The sequence below is a fragment of the Melospiza melodia genome, chromosome 7, assembly GCF_035770615.1.
Source record: "Melospiza melodia melodia isolate bMelMel2 chromosome 7, bMelMel2.pri, whole genome shotgun sequence".
Taxonomy (NCBI): domain Eukaryota; kingdom Metazoa; phylum Chordata; class Aves; order Passeriformes; family Passerellidae; genus Melospiza; species Melospiza melodia.
The window spans coordinates 18,174,167-18,196,958 of record NC_086200.1 but is presented as its reverse complement, the minus strand read 5'-3'; positions in this window follow the sequence as shown (position 1 = coordinate 18,196,958).

The window sequence follows — 22,792 nt, the reverse complement described above, 5'->3', positions numbered from 1 at the left end:
TAATCCCAACATAGTTATAGAGGAACGTCCCAGCAATAATGCTCCACATGTTTGTCCATTTAATATAAGAGGATCGAGGATCCTTTACTCCAGTGGGTATCCTCTCAGGCCGGTTCGTCATTAGTGTGACGTCTACTGCTGCTGATAAATCCAAGCCGAAGCTCCGTGTTGTTGCGGGTTGCAGACAGGAGGTGGCAGCGATGTCACGGCAGCTGCTGGTGTCTCCGATGTCACGGCGGCAACTTGTGTGATGAATGGTCTCGAGCCTCCTTGCGTGAATGCCAGTGAGCCATTTCGGAGAGAAGCAAGAGCAGCTAACACCTGATTTTGAGTGGACTCTGCTTGCTTTTGTAACCCTAATCTTAATTCCTTTAAGGCTTCTGCTATAAATGCCTGTGAAGTTGTTCTATCGATAAAATTTCCAAATAATTCTTCTCTACCTTGTTTAATGCCCATATAAGCCGGTAACCCTCCTGGCTCTTTAACCATATCTATTGCAGCACGCACTAACCACATAGACTCTCTAAGTTTATCTTCTCCCGATATCATCTGTGCCTCTGTACGTAAATATGCCCCTAAGCCCATCAGCTCCTCTACTGTCACCCCATGTAATGGGTCTCCCTGGGCTCGTTGTACAGCAACCGATTCATTTACCAACGCTTGCCAATGGGCGTTAAACAATAACTGCTGATGCTGAGTGAATATCAACCGAACTATTCCTCTTAAATCATTAGGACATAAAACCTGAGTATTAAAAAGATAATCTAACATTTGCCTAACAGGTTCACTTTTTACTCCAAACTGACTAACCGTAGAACGTAGCTGAGTTAACAGCTTCCAATCTAAGGGAGTATATTCTGCTATATTATGCGTAAGGTCCCCCTGTGCATCATACTGTGGTGTGTATGTAACTGGACATTCAAGACTAGAAGCTATTTCCAACGCCTCGCCATCCCCCATTTGCATTACTTCTTTCACCAAAGCAGCCCAAGCTTCCCTCCTCTGTTTAGCCATCTCCCCCCATGGATCACGGTGCGCCCCTGGGATGGGATCTGGCTCTTTAAGGGTGCTATGCTGCTGGCGCTTCGGTGCAGACACAGAGTTTTCGCGCGGGGAAGGCAGCGAAGCAGAGGCTGGCTCGCGCGGGGGAAGCCCCGCTGGAGCTGACAGTGGAACCGGAGCCAACTCAAGCGGAGCCGGCCTGGGGGAGGCAATCAGCCCCCCCGCTGGAGCCGGCTCGGGCGGGGGAATGGGCCCTTCCCCCGCCGAAGCTGTAACCGGAGCCGGCTCACTCGGGGGTAGCTGCGGAGGCAAGGCTGGCGGCGGAGGCAAAGCTGGCTTGCTCCCACCCCCACCATCCGACCCGCCTGAGGCTGGTGGCGGAGGCAAAGCTGGCTTGCTCTTACCCCCACTATCCGACTCGCCCTCCCCCTCTGACAGGAAAGGTGCAGACAGTTCCACTGCGCCTATAGAAAAATCTTCCACACCACTTTTCTGGGGACTCTTAGGCATAAGTACCTTAGTTACAGAAGGTGCCAGGGGATCATCTTCACGACCATACCCTATATTCCTCTTATGAGCTTCTGTTGCCGTTTCTGCTGCCTTTCTCTCAGAGACCTGCTGAAGTAACGTGTTATACACCACCCACCATAACTTCCCGAATTTCTTTGCTGACTTATCATCGTCTAGTATTGTATCCCACAATATTTCCCCAAACTTCTTCCACTCTGCTAGCTCATGAACTGTATGAGGATTAGAAAAGATACCCTTAGCATGGCCATAAGCTAATAACCCTGGTAACTCCTTTTTTAAATCTATCCCTTTTATCCCACGCCGCTCTAAATAGGCGGTAAATAAATCATATGCCGCTTGCCTATCCATACCTATTAATCAGCGCGCGCTGTTGCAGCTCTCCAGGCTCCGGCGGACACGTATTGGCTTAAGTCACAGTTGTGAACCTTAAGGGTGCTTCAAATTCCGGCACCGTCCCAGCTGCAAGGACCCAAACCCAACTTCCTCGACCGTGGCGTAATCCCTTTTTCTTTTAATCCGAGAAAAAGGGCAGAGATTCGGTTATGCCCGTATTCTCCACCATTTGTTGGCTGAAGGGAACCAGGACATCAGTTTGATCATCACAGGCTCAATTTTATTGATCAGTACGGCGGGTTAAATACAGTTCATAATGAGCTTCATACATATTGCAAAAGTTGAGCTCAGGATTGGTCAGCTTACATATCAGCACCTACGCCTACTTCTACATTCCTATGGTTCTACTTTTGATACTTTCTACATATTCTTAGGATATATTCAGGACTAATCTCAACTCCCTATCCTCATGTTGCAGCAAGGTCACTGCTGACTCTTCCTTTCAGCTGGCTGACTGCTGACTTTTCTCCTTCAGCTAAACCAGTGGCATTATATCAGTGTGGCCTTTCTCAGCTAACCAATTATTAATAATACTCTCCACACCTGCAGCCTACTTACAGTAGTCATTGAATATCTCTGGTGCATCCAAGACCCGTTCTGGCTTTGAGGGAATATATCTGCTCTTCTTCCTGCTCAATCCAGGTGCCATTTTCTGACTGTAGAGCACTTTCAGGTTATTCTGATAGTCTGTGTGCAGGGGAACAGGTTTGTTAACCTGAGTTAGTTTCCTCCCAGCTGAGTGCTGCTCACCCAACTAGGAATCCCTTGGAGTGAAAATAAAGTCCTAAGAGAAACACTCACAAGCCTGCAGTGCGCTAAAATCACTGGCAGAATGAACTGCTGAGCAGGGGTGAGCTACAATTTCCTCATTCATGGAAACAAATTTAACAAACACTTGGGTTTTTGAATCCCATTATACTTAGTTGCAGTTTAAGCTAGAAAGTGCACAGCAGAGGGTTTGATGCTCTTACAGACTTCATGAACGTTTGGAACCTGCAGTACCGGTAGCTGTCACCGACATCTTTCCATAAAAATCCTTTCTTTAGGATTTTTCCCCCTTCTGAGAAGCTGTGGCCTCAGCAACAAAAGGTAAACAATGGTTATCTGCTGCTGGGGAATGCAACAGGTGGATGCGTGATCAGTCTTGGGTGAATGTTTGGATTTACTGACCACTCACAGCGGAGCTGGGTCTCACCCTCTGCTGAGAAACAGCCCTTTGTTTATTCATTCTTTTCCTATTCTTAGCTTAGCTAGCTTCTGAGAACTTTCCTTCTATTTCTTTTAGTACAGTAATAATGTAATATATATCATAAAATATTAAATCAAGCCTTCTGAACATGAGGTCAAGATTCTCATCTCTCTCTCCACCCTGAAGACCCTTGCAAGCCCTGTAACAGGTGACCAACTGGCAGTCATAGCAACTCTCCTAAATAAATTCACTTTACCTGTTATGCCCTCCCTCGATCTCAGGAACCTTAAGAAAGGAGACTCCAGCCTGTACAGCTCTCAGAAACCAGTTGATTTCTCCTGTGACCACACACAGAGCCTCTGTGTTGCTGTTCCCCTGACCTGATCCCTCCTGCTGATTCAGCTCACACGGAGCCTGTATCATACCTTCTGGAGCATTCTGTGGTTTTCCTCTGAGGTGGAGGATCTTTGCCTCTTCCACATCAAAACCATTCAGATTCACTGCCCAGGCTTTCTGTTGCTCCTACAGAGACAAATCACCCTCAGTGCAATGCATTTAAAACAATTCCCACACTACAATTTAAACAGACACCTAAATCCCCTTCTCTTAGAATCCGAAGATGTTTGACTGTGCTGCAAGGGTCAGTCACACAGAGGCAGGTCAAAGCAGTTTTCCTCAGACTTTCATACATTGTCCTGCTCACATTTTCAAACAATGGCAAATTCAGTGTCATTGCCAGAGGGAAAAGCCACAGCCACAAAGCGACCAAATGCTTCATAAACAGATTTCAGAAGACAGTGTAAAACATTCCAGAAGTGTTCCCTGTGGAGACCTTGTCCTAGAATAGCTACCACCAGCAGTTTCACTTTGCATAGGCTTACAGCTTTGTGTTTTTGTTGCCTGCTACATTTTAAAGCCTCGTTAGTCAAAAGCTAAATTTTGCTACCAGAAGCAGCATAGGCTTCGAGTGCATGGCAGTCTCTACAGCTTCAGTCTCATCCTAGGCTCCTGAAGCCCAGAGCTGCAAGTAGTGATGGCTGGGACTTGTCAGTGCCGTGTGCCCCCTTGATAGAACCTATTGTTCACTGCTCTGTAAAGGGGCAGGAAGGCGTAGCAGTTATTGAAGTAATTGTAACTTAGCAACATGCTCATCTTCTTGGTAGGGGAATCCTCAGCAGGGTCATTCTCTTTGGTTAGGAGGAAATTTGCCATCTCCATCTGCATAGTGCTGCGTTTGGGAATGTAGCGATCCCCCCCAGCCTTTGTGGGGGTGCTTTGAATTTTGGATCCAGATTTACCTGCATTCACATATGAAAATATTGTCTTACAGCTATTTAACAGCCTGTATTAGAGCTTTCACGGGAGCAAACCCAACACTCTTCCACATCACACCCACCAGACAAGTAGGACTCTGAGGTCTCATGCCACCCAGTCCCAATTAACTTATATTTTCCTCCCTGCCACCAAGTTGGTTAGGGACTGTGTGGTGCAACTCCTTGGGTCTAGTGCAACAATTCCAGAGTCCAGAGATAAGGGGAAGATACAAAAACACTCACAGGATGTAAAGCTGTCAGCTGACAGTCCTGCCCACACTCGTCCTAGCATACAGCTGTGCCAGCAAGGCTCAGCTGGGTGAACAGCAGCTCGCCAGCCCCAGTGCTCAGAGCTCTGCCCCTCATGCTGGCAAGGAGGTGGGTGGCTGTCAGGAGCACAGCCCACCTCCTCCTGCCTGAGCAGCAGCCGGTAGGGCAGCGTGGCAGGGAGCCCAGGGCCCCATGGCTATGGACAAGCAGCCTGGGCCAGGCTCCCGCACTCAACCTCTGCCGCCGGTGGCCGGCGCTCACCGGGTGTCTTGGATGGCGTCTTGCTGGGGCTGTGGGAGCGACATGCCGGCTTTATGGGGGACACGCCGACAGGGCTGGGCCCAGGGCCGCTCTCCTTGGCCTTGCGCTGCCATGGCGCAGGCAGCGCGTTCGGGATCAGCGTGTCCAGCTTCAGCAGCCCGTGCAGGTCCGCCTGCAACAGGAACTGCGCCGTGGTCCTGCAGGCGGGCGGGGTGAGCCGTGCCCACCGGCCGGGCTGAGCCTACTCCGACTGCCCCGCCGGCCTCCCCACCACCGGACCGGGCAAGCGCTCCAGCTGCTCCTCCCCACAAAGAGACACCCCCACTCTCCCCAGCCGCTCCTCGGGACACCCCATCAGCCGATACGCCCTCCCTCCGCTTCTCGGGGGTCCTTGATCAGGCAGCACCCCTTCCAGCCGCTCTTTGGGGCTTCTTCCGATAAGCAACATTCTCCCTTCCCCTGCCTTTCAAGGGCAATCTCGTCCCTGCTCTTTCTCCTCCCCACCGTGCTTTGCCTCTGCCCAGTGCCCCTGGGGCTGCTCTTGGCCAGGCAGCCTCAGTGGGAGCCAGCACTGGCTGCAGCCCCAGCGGGCCCCCAGGACAAGGCCCAGCAATTAGGAGGCCAATGAAAGCTCTGGGCAGCAGCAGAACCCTCAGCAGAGTTCTTTGGACAATCAAGGACTGGCCACCCCTACACTGCAACCTCACTGGGAATGTTTTCTGTCTGACGTAGACTTTCAAAAGAAGCTGTTTGAGGGAAAGGTGAACTAAACACTCACTCTTTTCTCTTCCAGCAAGTCCAAATTCGGACGCAGCATAAGATGAAGATAAGCTGCAAAACAAGCAGGCCTGCCAGTAACCCTAGCCAGAAGCCTGTTCCCTGACAGAAACCCCTTCCAAGGCCCTTCTGGGAATCAGGAACATGTGCTGCGGTTCCAGCTGCACCTGTGGGGGCAATGGGGAGCGTCAGCCCGTGCTGTGCTGCACTGCTGAGCTGGCAGCACGGTGGATGCGGGCAGGACGTTCTCCATTTCCCCAGAGCTGGGGCCTGCAGGCACCTTGCTGCCCCTTGGCACAGGCTGTGCCACCCAACAAAGCCCAGCAGGCCGGGAGGAGAGCCCGGGCGCAGCAGGAAGCTGAGAGAAGGCCCTGCCCTAGAACGGAGGGAGTTCCACCAGAGCAAACAAAGATGGTAATTTGAAGACATTCCCACTGTGCTCAAAATTTGTCTGAGAAGATTAAGACGTGAGCTTGTCATAAATCCCAGGAAATAACTGGGAAAAGGTTTTATGTATGTTGGTTGTGACTAGGTACAAAGCTCCTGTGGGAAAAGAGCCTCTGCAGCAGGCTGGCTGGCTGAAGGGGTCTTACTTCTTCCTAGAATAAAGATTACCACTGAAATGCAATTTTATTTTTTATTGTATAAGGGGAAAATATTTTCCAGACCTCTAAAACCAGTTTCAAAAATACAGATGTGTTGTGGAAAAAGGAATGAAACATATGAGGATTTCTCTACACAAGAGATATCTCTAAATATTTTTAAAAATGAAAAGGGAAGACAAAATGAGGTCATTTTTTTGGATTCTAAAACTACTTTAAAAAATCTTTAAGTACTATAGGAATTGGGAAGAAATATTTGGGGGTGTCTGTCTACAGAAAAAATATTTTGAAATATTTCTACAAATTTCTAATATCTAAAAGTGAAAAATTAAGAAAATGGGGTTGCTTTTTCTCGGGAGCCCCATGCTGCTGCCTGCCCACTGGGCTCCCCCAGCCCTCGGGACCCCGCCGCTGGTCACAGCAGCCCCTGCCTGGCTCCTGCCTGCCCACACCGTGGGCATCCACGGCTGCTCCTGGCCATGGAGCTCAGCCAGTGGTGCTGCCGGCTGGGCTTTGCTGCTGCTGCCACCCAAACACTGGGGTGACGGCACCTTCCCTTTAGTGCAACTAAAGAAAGGGCCATCACCTAGCCTGGCAGAGAGCGGGGATAACTTCAGTGTTGTTTAGAGGGCAGGCCCAGGGGGCTCAGGGGCAGAGGAAGGGACATGTTGGACTCAGGAGGGGCAGGAGGGTGCTGGGCTGCTCCTGGGGTCTATAGAAGAAGTCGGGACAGGACAGAGGAGGATTAAAAAAGAGATGGAAGTAGCTTGGGGATATACATGGGGAGAGGAGGTGGCAGTGGGATATCCAGGAGAATAGGAGATTTCCTTGTCGATGGCTGTTCTGCAGTCTTCTTCTCAGAACTCATGACAGGGCTGCCCAGGCCCTTCTAACTGCTGGAGGAGGTGCTCCTGCTGTTTGGGTGTGACATGCAGCCACCATCTTAAAACTCCTGTCCAGAGGTGGAACTGTGGAAAGAAGAGGTGGCTGGGGCCCCAGCTGCCAGTGGCACACAGGGAGCCTCCTGCACAGCCGGGCCCAGAGCTGGCAAGGCTCCCCAGCACGGCTGGAGCTGCTGGCACAGCTTGGCCCAGCTGCACAGCTGTCCCTCAAGGCCCCGGCCAGCAGGGCACGGCTCTGGGCAGGCTCCCTGGCCAGGAGCGGGCCCCAGAGCGCCTCTGCCTTTCAAGGGCAATCTCGTCCCTGCTCTTTCTCCTCCCCACCGTGCTTTGCCTCTGCCCAGTGCCCCTGGGGCTGCTCTTGGCCAGGCAGCCTCAGTGGGAGCCAGCACTGGCTGCAGCCCCAGTGGGCCCCCCCAGGACAAGGCCCAGCAATTAGGAGGCCAATGAAAGCTCTGGGCAGCAGCAGAACCCTCAGCAGAGTTCTTTGGACAATCAAGGACCGGCCACCCCTACACTGCAACCTCACTGGGAATGTTTTCTGTCTGACGTAGACTTTCAAAAGAAGCTGTTTGAGGGAAAGGTGAACTAAACACTCACCCTTTTCTCTTCCAGCAAGTCCAACTTCGGACAGAGCATAAGATGAAGATCAGCTCCAAGACAAGCAGGCCTGCCAGTAACCCTAGCCAGAAGCCTGTTCCCTGATAGAAACCCCTTCCAAGGCCCTTCTGGGAATCAGGAACATGTGCTGTGGTTCCAGCTGCACCTGTGGGAGCGATGGGGATCGTCAGCCCGTGCTGTGCTGCACTGCTGAGCTGGCAGCACGGTGGATGCGGGCAGGACATTCTCCGTTTCCCCCAGAGCTGGGGCCTGCAGGGACCTTGCCACCCCGTGGCACAGGCTGTGCCACCCAACAAAGCCCAGCAGGCCGAGAGGAGAGCCCGGGGGCAGCGCAGCTTTTTGGGCAGTCGCTGCTTGGAGGGACACGGGCCACACCCATCCCTGAGCAGCCCCTGCCAGCCCTGGCCCTCCCTGCCCCGTGACAGCTCCCCCAGCCCCAGGGCACAGAGTCAGGCCCTGTCAGGACCCAGTGCAGCCCCTGCCCAGTCAGGAGCCAAGGCTGGCTCTGGCCCTGGGCTCGCGGCAGGGCTCCCGCTCTGGGCTGCTTCTGTGCCTTGGGCCTCTGGGCACTCAGGGCCAGCTCCAGAGCAGCTGCAGCGGGAGGGACGTTGGTGCACGAGTCCCCTTTTCCCAGGGCTCTGAACGAGCTCCAAAGGCACCTCCAGCTTTGCCGGGCTGTGCAAGGGAGGCCCTGGTAGAAGAAGAAGAGCTGCAGCCACACAGCTCTGCCAATGGCTGAGCCCTGCTGAGCCTGGCACAGCAATTACCTTCTGTGCCTGTGCCCATGCCTGTGCATGGCTTGGACTTCCTTCCTGCAGCAGGGGCTGCCAATCGGCCTCTGCTTTGTTGGGGAAACACCTCCTTCTGTCCTAACTTTTGGCCCATCACTTGAGAAACAAAAAGTACACCTTAAAAGATGGAGAAATTCTCCATTTCTTTAATGGCATGTTCAGAACGTCATGCTTATGCAAAATCGGATAAAATCAGCAAATCATCTGGGCTTTTTCAGCTGGGCCATGGCCCACCGTCCTTCAAACACCTGCCAGTGCTGAGCAGAAGTTGTGAGTGGATCGTGCAGGGTGAGGGCACACACATGCATGGCTCTGTCCTGGCACCTGCAGCGATGCCCCCCTGGCCCATCTTTGGGCTCTGAGCTGGCAGGTCTCACAGGGGAAAGGCCTTGGCGTACCCTCACCATCTCCCAGAGGCTCAATCCTGAACGTGGGCTGGGAAGCCAGATCACCTTTAGCAACAGGCTCAGCTGCAAAGAAAGGCAGGACACAACAGCTCCAATGGCACTGCTGAAGATTCTCCTTCAGGCCCGAGTGGCAGTGAGGGCATCTGGGTGATTGGTGCCCTCCAAGGCACTCCCTTGGCTCTGCCTTCCACTCAGGAGCAGGGCCAGGGGGACCTCATGCCTGCAGTGGCCCCACACTGGGATGGAAGGAGCCCCTTGCGGGGCAGTCGGGGCAGAAAGGACTCCCTGGAGCAGCCAGCAGCTTGAAACCCAGCCCCAGGCAGGGCCAGGGCTTAGCAGTGGCAGCAGAAGCAGCTCGGGCTCCCTGGGGGCTGCAAAGGAGATGAGAAAGGCTCAGCCCCCAGGCACAGCCCTGGGCCCAGCCCCTTGCCTCTCTGCTCTTCTCTGTGGCTGCACAGAGCACACAGAAGGACACAGTGGCATTGCACACGGGAGGAGGATGGACAGCTAAATGCCCCTTCCTCCCACTGACAGTGATCCTGTGGGATCCCTCAGGGCTCCAGAAGGGAGCAGGGTAAGGTTTCCAGAACTGATCTACCTTCAGTGAAATTTAAGGGAACTGGCTCATGGTAAGCTCTTGGCATACTGACACAGATTATTCTGTCAGGAAAGGTACATTCAGAACATGCCTCCAACATCTGACAAGGTCTTCAAAGCACCATTCACCAGCATTTCCAAGTAATCCAAGTCATGATCCCAGTCGAGGAGGGATCACAGATGCTACAGAACCATTTCCATGGTGTGCTGGAATCCCCTTCTCCCTTGGGGAATTGGGGACTGCAAGGGGGTGGGGTAAGGCTGCGGGAGCCTGTGGCTCCTGGTCACTCTCCACGCTCTTTGCAGGTCCTGTGCAACATGCCTGGAGGGGCAGCTGGAGCAGCCCAGGGCCCTGGGGCTCTCTCCCTGCCACACAGGAAACCCTCACTAAATGCTTGGGGAAATCTGCAGTGCCACAGCTGTCACTCCCAACCTCCGTCCCTCCCTCCTGCCCGCCCACCTGCCCATGGAACAGCTCCCACATCACATGGGCACACAGCCAGGCCCTCTCAGAACACACTGGAGCCTTGCTCTCCCCCTCTGCCCTTTCCCCACCACGGGCACCCCGTGCAGCTGCTCCCAGGTTTTGGGACATGTCTCCCACGGAGGGAGCCCAGCAGGACAGCTCAGTACCCGAGTGCCCTGAGCCTGCTCGGGACAATTCCTCTGGGCTGTGCCCATCTTATCCGGGCTGTGCCCGCAGTGCCAAGCAGCAGAGAGGGCAGCTCAAGCCTCAGCAGGGCTCAGGCCCAGAAGCACAGCAACTACCTCCTGTGGCTGTGTCTGGCATCGCCTCCCTTCCTGCAGGAAATGCCACCTTCAATAGAGCCCCTCTGTCCATCCCTTGAGAAAGGAAGAGGCACAGCTGGATCAGATGGAATCATTGCACATCCAGGAGGTGGCCTGTTCAGGAGGCAATACTTGTCCAAAACATGGATAAGGATCAGGAAAATTGATCTTGGAAGGGCATTAAACCAAGAAACAAGTACTTCAAAACCCCTGGAGGTGGCTGCCATGGTGAGTTCCCTGAGGTGTCAAAGGCCAAGCCACACCCATGGCTGCTTCCCCTGAGGTGTCACAGCTGCAGCCCCAGCCCCATGGCCGGGTTTCCTGAGGGCTGGCAGTCCCAGTCTCGCTCCATGGCCGGTTTCCTGAGGTGTCACAGTCCCAGTCCCGCTCCATGGCCGGTTTCCTGAGGTGTCACAGTCCCAGTCCCACTCCTCTGCCTCCTCCCTGCCTCCAGGGTAAAGGCGCTCCCTGGCATTGCACTGGCTGTGCCTCCCTCCTAGACCAGTGAAGGGATCGTTTCCCAGCCAAGGTGGCTCTCCCATGGAGACAGGAAAATGGGCAAACTCCTGCTGCCCCAGCATCAGGCAGGTGCAGTGTGTCCTTGCCTGTCAGTCCCTGCCCTGCTTCCCAGAGATGCCACTGATTGTTCCACAAGTCATAGATCTGCATTTCCAGGAGCATGTTTGCAAAGACACGAAAGAGAAAAATTGACAAGAATTGTTTGTGCTTCTCTTCCTAATTTTTTCCAATGTATTTTCTAGTAGGAAAGCATGGACCAAACTGGCAAAGTTCCTATAATGTAGGAAAAGCATCCTCCTGTATTTGACTTGAGTGGAGGACAGTTGCAAGCTCTCCTGTCAAATGTACACAGAAAATTCTCAGTGAATTTTCTGTCTTTCTGCTGAGTCAGTATAAAAGATGACGCTTCTCAGAAGCTTAATACTAATTTTTCCATTTATATGGAAAGTCAAAGTTGTTAGTTCATATGATGACAGGATAACGGAGGCAGCTGTGGTGGTGTCCAGGTTTATCTCCTGTACCCAATGGTGATCAGCAGCAGCATCAAATCAGGTTCATCTTAGTTTTCTGCAGACAGGTCTTGATGAAAACATCAGTTCACCTAGAGCAGGGTTTGAATCCCTGTAGTGCAGCTGACTCCGCACGGGCTCTCTGGGCCACCGCCTGCCAGGGGCAGGAGCAGAAATTTCCCTTGGCCGGGGCCGGAGCCCCAGTGTGGCAGTGCCTGAACAGCACCTCCCTGCCCACAGTGCCACCCTGGATGGCTGCCCCAGGGCCTGGCATTTGACCCTGCACTTGCTGCAGGAGTCCTGGCCCTGCTTCCACCCTGAGCAAACGCTCGGACCATTTTAGAAGCTCGGTGCCCAAGGGGGCCGCCACAAGTGGTTGCCAGGGACCTGGGGCCATGGCTGCCCCGATTTTGGGTACACGGTGCTGATGTCAGAGTGGCCATTGTGACCTGTGCCACCAAGGCCACAAAAGGGAACGCGGGGCTCAAGCCGAGTGTCAGTGCGACCTGACAACAGGAGGAGAAGGTAGGGCGGGGATGTGGCTGCCCAGGGACCAGAGGGGCCCCACACCTCGGGGCTCTGGGCCTGTGCTGCAGGCTCACCTGCCTCTCCCTTCCCAAAATCACAGAATCAGCAGAGGAACAGCCAGAGGACACTGCAGTGTTACTCAAGGCGACGACGGGAGGAGAAACAGACAGGAGCAGGGCTCACGCAGGGCTGAGCAGGGAGTAGAGCCTCGTGGTTCTGGGCCTGTTCTGCAAACTCCCCCCCCCCCCCCCCCCCTTCTTTCTCCCATAGACAGAGAGGAACAGCACCTCGAAGTAACCACGTCCCTCGAGGAGATAGACTCAGCGTAGACAGCCGCCATGTCTGACAGAAAGCAGGAGGGTCCTGGTGCCAGGGAGCCAGGTGAAGGCAAAGCAGCTCTCTGATAGCTTGGCCCAGGGGCTCTTGTGGTAGCAGGCAGCGTGGGGATCAGAACAGAGGCAGGGGGAGGCAGGAGCTGCTTGGCCATGCCAGGGCTGGGAGCCTCCTTCCTGCCCAAGTGGGGCCCAGCTGGGCCAGGGGGCAGCTCCTGGGACAGCCGTGCCCGCAATGGCCCCTGCTCTGCAAGGCCTCCAGCGCTGCCCATCAGCCAGGCAGGGACAGAGCAGCCTTGGGGCCGATGCTGCTGCAGGCTCAGAGCCCCGCACAGCTGCTCATGCCCGGTGCCATTGGCTCTGTCCCCTGCAGCCTGCATGCTGTGTCGCCGTGCCGAGGCTGACCCGGACATGTGCGGTGACAAACTGCAGAAGGGTGGGCTCTGTGCCCACGTGTTCTGCATGGTGAGTGGCTCCGGGCGCTCTCTCCACCTTTGCAATGGGCAACTCCTCCCGCCCCCTCCTCATCAGCTTCTCCCCTTGGCTGCAGTTCTTCGCCACTCTACTATTTCGGCAAGAGACGGACCGCGGGGGACTCATGGACTTTCTCCCTCGAGATCTCCTAATTGCAGTGCGGCGGGCGGCACAGAAGGTGAGAGCCTGACAAGAGCAGGGAGATTTGTGCCTGGCGAGGTTTGCCAGAGCTTAGCCCAGACTGCAGGAAAGAAAGGCCGGCCCAACAGTCGGGACAAAGTCTGGCTCCCAGCAGCTCTGGCACAGAGGCCCTGGCACAGCAGCCTCCCTCCTCCAGCTGGCGGCTCTGTGGGCTGGGAGCCGGCAGCGGCCACGTCCTGCGCCCTGCCCTTAGCCCTGGGGCTGCCTGGGGAGGCCTCGAGGCTGCTGCTGCTGCTGATGCAGCTGCTTGGCTCTTTCCAGCGCTGCTGCGTCTGCGGCCAGAGCGGGGCAACCATCATGTGCTGCAGGGAGAACTGTGACAGATGGTTCCACTTGCCCTGTACCAAGGAGGGCGGCTGTGTCAATCTATACGTTACTCCGTTCAGGTACCTCATCTCTCTTTATGGCCACCCCTGGGGAATGATCCAGCATTTCTCACTTTCCCCATCCCTTTGCCCCCAGCTCTTTCTGCCCTGAGCACCGTCCAGAGCAGGAGGTGGATGCGACTCCTGAGCCGGACACCGTTTGCCCCATCTGCATGGAACCTGTGGAGGACAGAAGAACCTTCACAACATTGGTGTGCCCAACGTGCAAAAAGGCCTGGTTCCACAGGGACTGCATCCAGGTAGGAGCCCTCCCCTGAGCCCTGGGGCACAGCAGGTGCTCAGCAGCAGCAGCAGCAGCAGCAGGGCCTCGCTCACCCTGCCTGTGTTTGCCCTGCAGGGACAGGCCTTGCGCGCTGGTGCTTTCTATTTCCAGTGCCCCCTGTGCAGAGACAGTGGGGAATTCCCTGTTGAAATGTTCATCTTGGGGATCCGAGTCCCCTTCAGGTTGGTGTCCTTCTGCCTGGCCCACCAGCCAGGAGGGTGCAAGTGCTGTGCTGTGCCAGGCCCTGCCCCAGGAGCCCTGGCCCTGCCCTGTCCTGTGAGTCTGGGCTTCAGCTTCACCCCCAACTTGGAAAAGCGCTGGAGAAAGAGCTGGGACACCCTGGACCTCTGTGAGGGAGAACAGAAGAAATTCATCATCTCTTCCTTTCTCCATCAGACAGCCAACGTGGGAGGACAACGATGCCTTCGCAGATCTAGGAGTGAGGCACGGCCAATGCAATGCCAGGGATTGCCTTTACCCTGGGGGCAGGGAGGAGGCAGAGGAACAGGGGTAAGTTGGGAAGCTGCACCTGGGGCTCTGCAGGGAACCTGTGTCTCGACAAGGGCTCAAAGCAGGAAGAAGCAGAAGCGCTTGGCTAGACAACCACGTGCTGGTACACTTTTTGTTCTCAGTGCTATGAGCTTGTTTGCCTCCCCAGGCCCTGGCAATTGCTCCTGTGCTCCTCCTGTGCTGCTGAGGGCACCCACAGGCGCTGCTCTGGCCTGAGGAACAGCACACAGAGATGGGAGTGTGACAGCTGTGCTGGGCTCGGAACATGTATGAGTCAAAGTCCCCGGTGTCCCTGGGCTGGGGGCAGTGCCCAGGCCGGGCTTGGCAGAGCGCAGCATCCACTGCTGGAGGGCTGGAGGCACTGCTCTGGCCTGGCCTGGCCGGGGCCTGGGTGATCTTTGACATTCCTGCTTGCCCTTACAGCCTCCAGGGATGAGACAGAGCTCAATGGCCCCAGGCCGGCCAGACAGTCAGGATTACAATCTGCTCGTGGCTGGTCAAAATCTGAGGCCATCAGCCCCAGCTCCCACAGCCCTGTGCCATTGGTGCTGGTTTCCCCACCTCCATCTCCAGAGACGGGCAGCCACAGCAGGCCCCAACACGCAGCATGGCAGCAGGCGCTGCCATCTTCCTCACTGGACACCAGCAGCATCAGCAGATCAAGGGCAACACGCAGCACGTCCCCTGACCCTGAGGACAGGGTCCATTCCAGACGTGCTGGGCCCAGCCGCAGGCGAAGCTCCTCTCACCGGCAAAGTCGCGCCCAGAGTCCACCTGTCTGGTCCAGGAGTCACCGTGACAGGAACAGCAGGACAGGGCCAAGGGCTGAGAGGCCCAAGCAAAGGGAGACACCATCACGGACATCCCCCAGACGCAGGCGCTCCCGCCAGCAAGGTCGTGCCCAGAGTCCACCTGTCCGCTCCAGGAGTTGCCATGACAGGAACAGAGGGACAGGGCCAAGGACTGAGAGGCCCAGGCGAAGGGAGACATGGTCAGGGCCATCCCCCAGACGCAGGCGCTCCCGCCAGCAAGGCTGGGCCCGGAGTCCACCTGTCCGCTCCAGGAGCTGCTGTGACAGGAGCAGTGGGACAGGGACAAGGGCTGAGAGGCCCAGGCGAAGGGAGACATGGTCAGGGCCATTCCCCAGACGCAGGCGCTCCCGCCAGCAAGGCTGGGCCCGGAGTCCACCTGTCCGCTCCAGGAGCTGCTGTGACAGGAGCAGTGGGACAGGGACAAGGGCTGAGAGGCCCAGGCGAAGGGAGACATGGTCAGGGCCATCCCCCAGACGCAGGCGCTCCCGCCAGCAAGGCTGGGCCCAGAGTCCACCTGTCCGCTCCAGGAGTCGCCGCGGCAGCAGCAGTGGCACAGGGACAAGGGCTGAGAGGCCCAGGCGAAGGGAGACATGGTCAGGGCCATTCCCCAGACTCAGCCGCTCCCGCCAGCAGCGCCGGGCCTCGACTCAAACTGTGCGGTCCAGGAGTCGCCAGGACAGGAGCAGGAGGACAGCAGCGAGTGCTGAGAGGCCCAGGCGTAGGGGGACATGGTCGGGGACATCCCGCAGGAGCAGCCGCTCCCACCAGCGACGTCGGACCTCAACTGGGACCTCCAACAGCAGCACGTAGCGCCATCATCTTTTCTTTCTAGGCCGTGTGTTCCTTGCCAGAAGTGAAGGTGAGAACGGTCAGTGCAGGGACCCTGAGATGTGCAGCTCTGTGGGCAAACCCTATTAGCTCTTGATGTTTCTACTGGCAGGAAGAAGTCTGGGCTAAATACCTTGATTTCTGTGTAACTGTGTATTCAGTGAAAAGTCACTTAAGGATGTGGCTAATTAAAAAGGACTCTTGTTCCTGCCTTTAGACTTCAACCTCAGATGTTTCCCCACTGCTTACCCTTGATAATGAAGCACTCCTTAATGGGCTTGGATATGCTTAGGGAGACATTCAGAGCAAGGTGGCTCTTAGGGAAGCTGTGTCCGAAAAGGACGTGTGCTGTGTTGCTATCCTTGAACAATCTCATTTCAGTAAAGCCAAAAAAAGAAGAAAGAGATGAGACACTGCCTCACTGTCTGAAGACAACTCCTACACCATTGCTGCGGATTTGAAAGAGGCCTTTCAAAGAACAAACCAGAATAGACGGTATTTCCTCCGTCTATTCTGGTTTATTCTTTGAAAGACCTTCAAAGAGCAAACCAGACTGAGGAAATACCCTGGGACAAAGAGGATGCACAGGACTCTGCCCCAGATGACCATTTGGGACCTTTGCCTGAGGATGATGCAGCTCAGGAGACGAGTTACTTCAAGTTTTCTTTCTTTGGAGGCACAGAGGAGTTGGGCATCAAAGAAGGTAACAGCAGAACCCTTCTAACAGTGCCATTGCTAAGGAAGAGCTTCTGGCAGGCACTGTAGGGCAATATGGTGTAAAAAAGGTCAGGATGCAGGGGATTTTCAGCAACAGAAGTCAGTAATATAGGCAGAAGCATTTTGATCTTCATTTCTGCTTGCTAGGGTTGTGGTAGATTATTGAGAGGTGCCTCATGCTTGCATCTCAGGAATTCTGAAAGGCATGCTTTGAGAAGGCATTGGGGGTTTTTGCTGAGTGGTGAAAAAGCTTGTTCTCATGCCCTGAATTCCTCAAACAGGGAAAAAGGTGACACACCAGTCATATCAAGTTTCATAGGAACTCACAAGGCTTTTAAGGAAATGTGCGTTAATGTAGAGGGAGGAGCAAAGTCCGAGAGCTGGCCCCAAGATCCATGAACATTCTCTTTGTTACTGAATTCTACTCTTGGACCTTTAGAAAAAGGAAATGGAATGACACATGATCATTGGGGTGTCCTAACCTTAGATAAAATGAGGCCGTCTGAAATGAAGATGAAACAACATTAACTCAAGTCCCAGTCATGTAGGAGAGAAAAGAAACCCCGTGAAGTTACCCAAAATATTAAAAAACCCAACGCAACAGCACAAAGCAACGAGCCCCCCAGACTTGTGCTGAACTGAAAAGGTATTCAGTGTCTTCTGAATGCAATGAGAAATGTTTAAGAATACATAAGGGCTCCCTGGAACAAAGTGGAAAATACAAAGTGGAGCAGAAATGTAGCTTAGAAAATCTGGCAGGGTCAGATTCTGTCCTTCCTAAATCTCTCTTCTCCACTGTAAGTATTTCACGTGAAAGGAGGAATTCTTCCTGATGATTAGAGGAATAATCTGGTTTTGGCTTTTTTTCTCTATTGGTGCTGTCATTGCAGAGCCTCACGCGCTTGGGACAATAAAGCCAGTAAAAGCCACATGGCAAGAGGATCCACGTTTCCAGGACAGCAGTTCTGAGGGTGACGATGAGCCTGAGATGTCAGAAATTGAACAGGACCAAGAAATGCAAGTTCCATTTCTCTTTGTTGTCTACTTGGCTGTAGTAGTTGGATGCTGTGGGAATATTAATAGCAGCACTCAGGGAATGGGAAACTGACATTGCACACCTCTGAGCAATGAAAGTCATCTTAGAAAACCGTTTGTGCTGCACAGAGTCAAAACTCCCAGCAACCCATTGGATGTGAATGTGAATATGGAAAGAAAGAGCAGAGCACAGGAAATTAACTGGGTCATTTTGGTTTGACCAACTCCAAACTGAGTTTGGCCAAAAGCCAAAGACACAGTCAGTTTTCTCTTTAAAAGAGGATTTGGAAAATAAAAAGATTTATTTGGTTTCTAGGGAATAAAGCTTTTCAATGTATGGCATTTCTCTGAAGCACTACAGGATTAACTCGTGTTCATGAAATTTGATAGTACAATTTAGGATGCTCAAATCCCTTTGTCCTTTTCTAGGTTTCTTTCTTTACCATGCACAGGAAGTGCTAGTTTTTTTTTTTTTGTTCTCCAAAGATGATGAACGCCTAAGAGGTATGATAGAATTTCTTTACGCTCTTTTATATTTTTTTTCCTTTTAAACCCTTCCTGTAATTCAGTGAGGAGGAAAAAATGCTGCCTAGTTATCAAAGTTTTCTAGTCAAAATTTGCCACCCTCACTTGTGATCCAAGTTGTGGTAGAATCCCGTGAGAAAGTCCTGGCAAAATAAAGGTCAACCAGATTTTCTGGCTTTCTTTTCTTTCAGACAATTACCGAATAGGAATCTGGACTTTTAGAGTTTACCAAAAACTTAGTCACTTGACAGCTTATGTAGACATTTCGGATCCTTTCGGGTATTTAAATCATCTTTATCTTTTTCCTCTCTTTCTGGTGTTACCATTAGAAATGAGGAGTGTTCTTGTCAGCCACATATGTCCCTGTGGTTCTTTGTTCTAATGAAGCTGGGATTTCGCTTCTGAATCCAGTGAATTTTGTGTTTAGAAACAAAGAAAACAACATCCAAAGGAAACATGCACAGTCCCCAAAACCTGCACAGGCCACCAAAACAATTGCTGGCTAGATTTTGTAGAATAGAGTCTTAAGCTTAAACGATGTGCCTTCCATGAGACTGATTCCATAACTCTGCTGAAATGCACTGCTGTGTTCACACAGTTACCAGCCTGCAATCTTCCAGGCAGCCTGATTTACAGGGTGTGTTGAAATGGAGAGCTCAGGCCTCAGCAGGCCTCAGTTCTGGGGGAAGATGTGGGGTGCTGGTGCTGAGCTTCTAATGCAACAGCTGCAATTTCACTGCAATTCAGATTGCAGCATGTTGAGGAAAAGGGCTGCTGCCTTTGATTGTTCTTAGCACACCAGGCTGCAGTAGGGAACATTTCTGCTGGAGCCAAGGCGTGGTGGGGGCAGGAGAACAGGAAGGATGTGAAGAATTGATTTCTGATTTTAGTGCTGTGGTGGTCAAGATTGTTAGAAGTAGCAGCACAATCACAAGTGTTTAAGGCTATTAATTGGATGTTTCTTTTGTGCAGAGGGTCCAAGTTATTTTGTAGATTAGTAGAAGTCAGTGAAGAAAAAGAGGGTTAGGAAGACAGACGTAGATTATTGCTTGAGGTGAGTATGGAACATCTGTTCCCTGGTAAGTCTAGGTGAAAACTGAGCATGGGGAGGGATTGCAGGTATGAATGTGCATGTAAAATTAAGTCAGGACCTCGAGAAGAGCTTTAAATTTGTGATGAACAGGGAAGAGAAGTTTTTTAGTGTAGCGGTGTGTATAACATCCTGTTGTGTGGTCCAGTCAGGTAAACCACTACATCTTTGTGTGTTACAGGAGCAGCTACTTAAGTGTATGTAAGGATAGTGAATGTAGAGACTTCTCCTCATAGTGGATTCAAGAACTTCTCTTTAGAATTTGTTAGATTTTCATTATTTTCTGGAACGCCAAAGGAAGCATTAGGATACCCTATAGGAAGTGCAAGCAAACCAATAAAGTTTTTACTGATTAGAAGCGAATCACGTTTGTTCCTTGAAGGAGTTGCCAAACAAGGTTACTTTCAACATGCTTTCAAAGGTCTAACAGGGATCAATATCAGCAAACCCTGTTAGGTCGTGTTTGGGAGCTGGGGCTGAGGCTCTCGTGCCCTGGGGAGCCATGGGAAGGCTCCAGGCCTGAGTGTGCGGCCAGGCCGGGGCCATTGAGCTGCAGCCCATCCCTGGTGGATGCAAGGGCAAGCAGGAATGCCAAGGGACCCCAGGGCCGGGCCAGGCCAGGCCAGAGCAGTGCCCCCAGCCCTCCAGGAGCGGACGGGCTCTGCCAAGCCCAGCCTGGGCACTGCCCCCAGCCCAGGGACAGGCGGGTGCTTTGCCCAAGGGCTGGGCCCAGAGCAGCAGAGCTGTCACAGCCCCAGCTGGTTCTGGTCTGCGTGCGGCCCAAGCAGGGCCCGTGGGTGCCCTGGGCAGTGCAGGAGCAGCACAGGAACAGTTGCCAGGGCCAGGGGAGGCACAGGGCTCAGCCTCTGCACGGTGACACAGCATGCAGGCTGCAGGGGACAGAGCCAATGGCACCGGGCATGAGCAGCTGTGCGGGGCTCTGAGCCTGCAGCAGCATCGGCCCCAAGGCTGCTCTGTCCCTGCCTGGCTGATGGGCAGCGCTGGAGGCCTTGCAGAGCGGGGGCCATTGCGGGCACGGCTGTCCCAGGAGCTGCCCCCTGGCCCAGCTGGGCCCCACTTGGGCAGGAAGGAGACTCCCAGCCCTGGCATGGCCGAGCAGCTCCTGCCTCCCCCTGCCTCTGTTCTGATCCCCACGCTGCCTGCTGCCACAAGAGCCCCTGGGCCAGGCTGTCACAGGGCTGCTTTGCCCTCACTTGGCGCCCTGGCACCAGCGCCGTCCTGCTTGCTGCCAGACATCGCAACTGTAAGCAGATAGAGCCTTTCCAGGAATGACGCAGTCACCTCCAGGTGCTGATCCTCTCTTTCTGTGGGATAAACAAGAGCTTGGGGCGCTGCCATGGCAGGGCTTCCCTCAGCTGTCGGCACTTCCAGCCCGGCTCTGCCAGGGGCTCTGGCAGTGCCACGGCGCACGGCAGCTCTGGCATGGCAGCTCTGCACTGCAGCCTCCGCCAGCAGCCAGATCTGCGGGCTGGGACTCCGCAGCGGCCGCACGCTTCTCCCAGAGCCCGAGCAGCGGCGGCTCGCTCCCAACACCGAGCCGGGAAGGCGCCGAGGTACAGCGCGGGCTCGGCTCTAGGCACGAACCGCCCCGCCCCTCACACCCGCCCGCCCTTTCCCGCCCTCTGGCCCCGCCGCGCGGCGCCTGCACTGTCGAGGCGACTCTTGCCCACAAGGAGGCGCCCTGAGCCCTGCAATGGCGCCGCGAACCTTCTGGCGCTCTGGAAGGCGCGGGCCTGGACCTGGTGCAAGCTGGGCCCTACATCCCATTTCCTGAAGAAAACATATCCTGTCATGCCTGGGCTGTCCACGCTTCCAAGCCTGATCAACAGGAAGAGACATTTAACCTGTGACACACATAGCAGCCTACAAGCTCGAAGTGATGGCCAGGTATTAGAAAAGCAAAGTAGTTGTTGCTAGAATTGTCTTTAAGACTCAGGGCTGGGCCCGTTTCACTGATCTCAGACCCAGAGGGAGGTTGACAAAGCTTGGGAAGAAGGATGCCCATTGATAGTGGACACAAAGGATGCAGAATTTAGGGGCCATAAGGACATCTGCTAGAACTGCCAAGTTAAGGAAAACAGTCCTAAAGTTGTCTCAGCAAATATGCTGAGCTGAGCACCAGATGGGTAAAAAAGAGTGTGATGTTTGCAGGCAATGGGACTTTGGCACCCAAATTATCCTGGGCCTGGCCATGGGATGGTTCTGGTCACCAGAACACATGAAAAGACAGCATAATGCAAGCACTGGGCATTGTGCTTCATAGAACCCAGACAAAAAAGCTGGGAAGACTCTGCTGGATTCTTGTGTGGTATCTACCCCTTCTGTTCCTTCTTCTTCTCAAAATATATTGTAAGCCTGATTAAAAAAACTTACTTAGAGCCATGGTCAGTGCCATATTCTGAAAACTTACAGCTGACTTACAGGTTTAGTATCTCACAGAGCAGGTTTGAGGCCCTGGAATTGGAGGGACAGACAAGTGATGAAGTGGGCAAAAGTCCTTCTGGAATAGAGGAGCACCTAGGGCAGGTCAGGCAACACCATGCATGGTGACCACCTCTGTTCCAAGGAAAGGCAGGGTCCCTTCAGGCCTTCCTAAAAGCATCCCAAGGGAAGGTTTCCATCTCCCCTGCCCTCTTTCCTTGACTTTAGCTGAATCTTTCTCTCACTGAAAGACAGGAAGCTCAAGTGTGTTAGGAGAATACTGTGAGCATTGGCAGCGGTGAACAGTCAGTGTGAAAAACGCCAATCACTTGTTTTTAAAATGTTAAAAAGTTTCATAGTAATAAAATAGTTATAAAAATAGTAACACAATTAGAGTAATAACAATTTGGATAAATTGAATTAAGACAATATGAGACAATAAAAACAAAGAGTTACGGATGTCTGGGTACCTTTTTCTGGGCATCAGGAGCCTGAAAAAGGACACCCATTAACAAAGGATTAACCCTTAAGAACAATAGCCTGTTGCATATTCATATACTTCATACATGATGCATAAATTCCATTCAAATACAGGATTCTGTCTGGTCATTGTCAACTTCTTTCCTTCTAATCCTAACAGTGCCTCCAAGGTGAGAAGAAGTTCATTTTTTCTGATAAGAAGGCAAGAAATTCCCTTTCTCTGAAAGATTTAGATGTCCTGTGGCTGCTATCTCGCTGCAAGCCCTTTCTGTTAAACAAAGCATCTTACATAGCATAGTTTCTATTTTTATAACCCAAAACTATATTTAACACAGTGCTTAAGAAAATTAATACAGCATTGCTTTCACACACAACACATATAATATTCATTTTAATATTTGCGAAAAGCCAATCATAAAATACATGCATTTTTCACAATCCCCACTCTTATTCTTTGTAAATCATTTGGCTTGAGCAATATTTTTTTTCTACTTATATCTTCTGGACTATGCTGGTAAAATAAAACACGGGATTACACAAGAAAGAAATATAAAAACAGTTGTAACACAAATGAAAGATCTTAATTTCTTCTAATACATTACCCCACCAGCTAGATTTTAACATTGTTTTCTAATTTTTGGACTGGTACCTGGGTTGTTATATGCGTATATATTTTTCTTTTTGATTTCTTTTGCTTTTG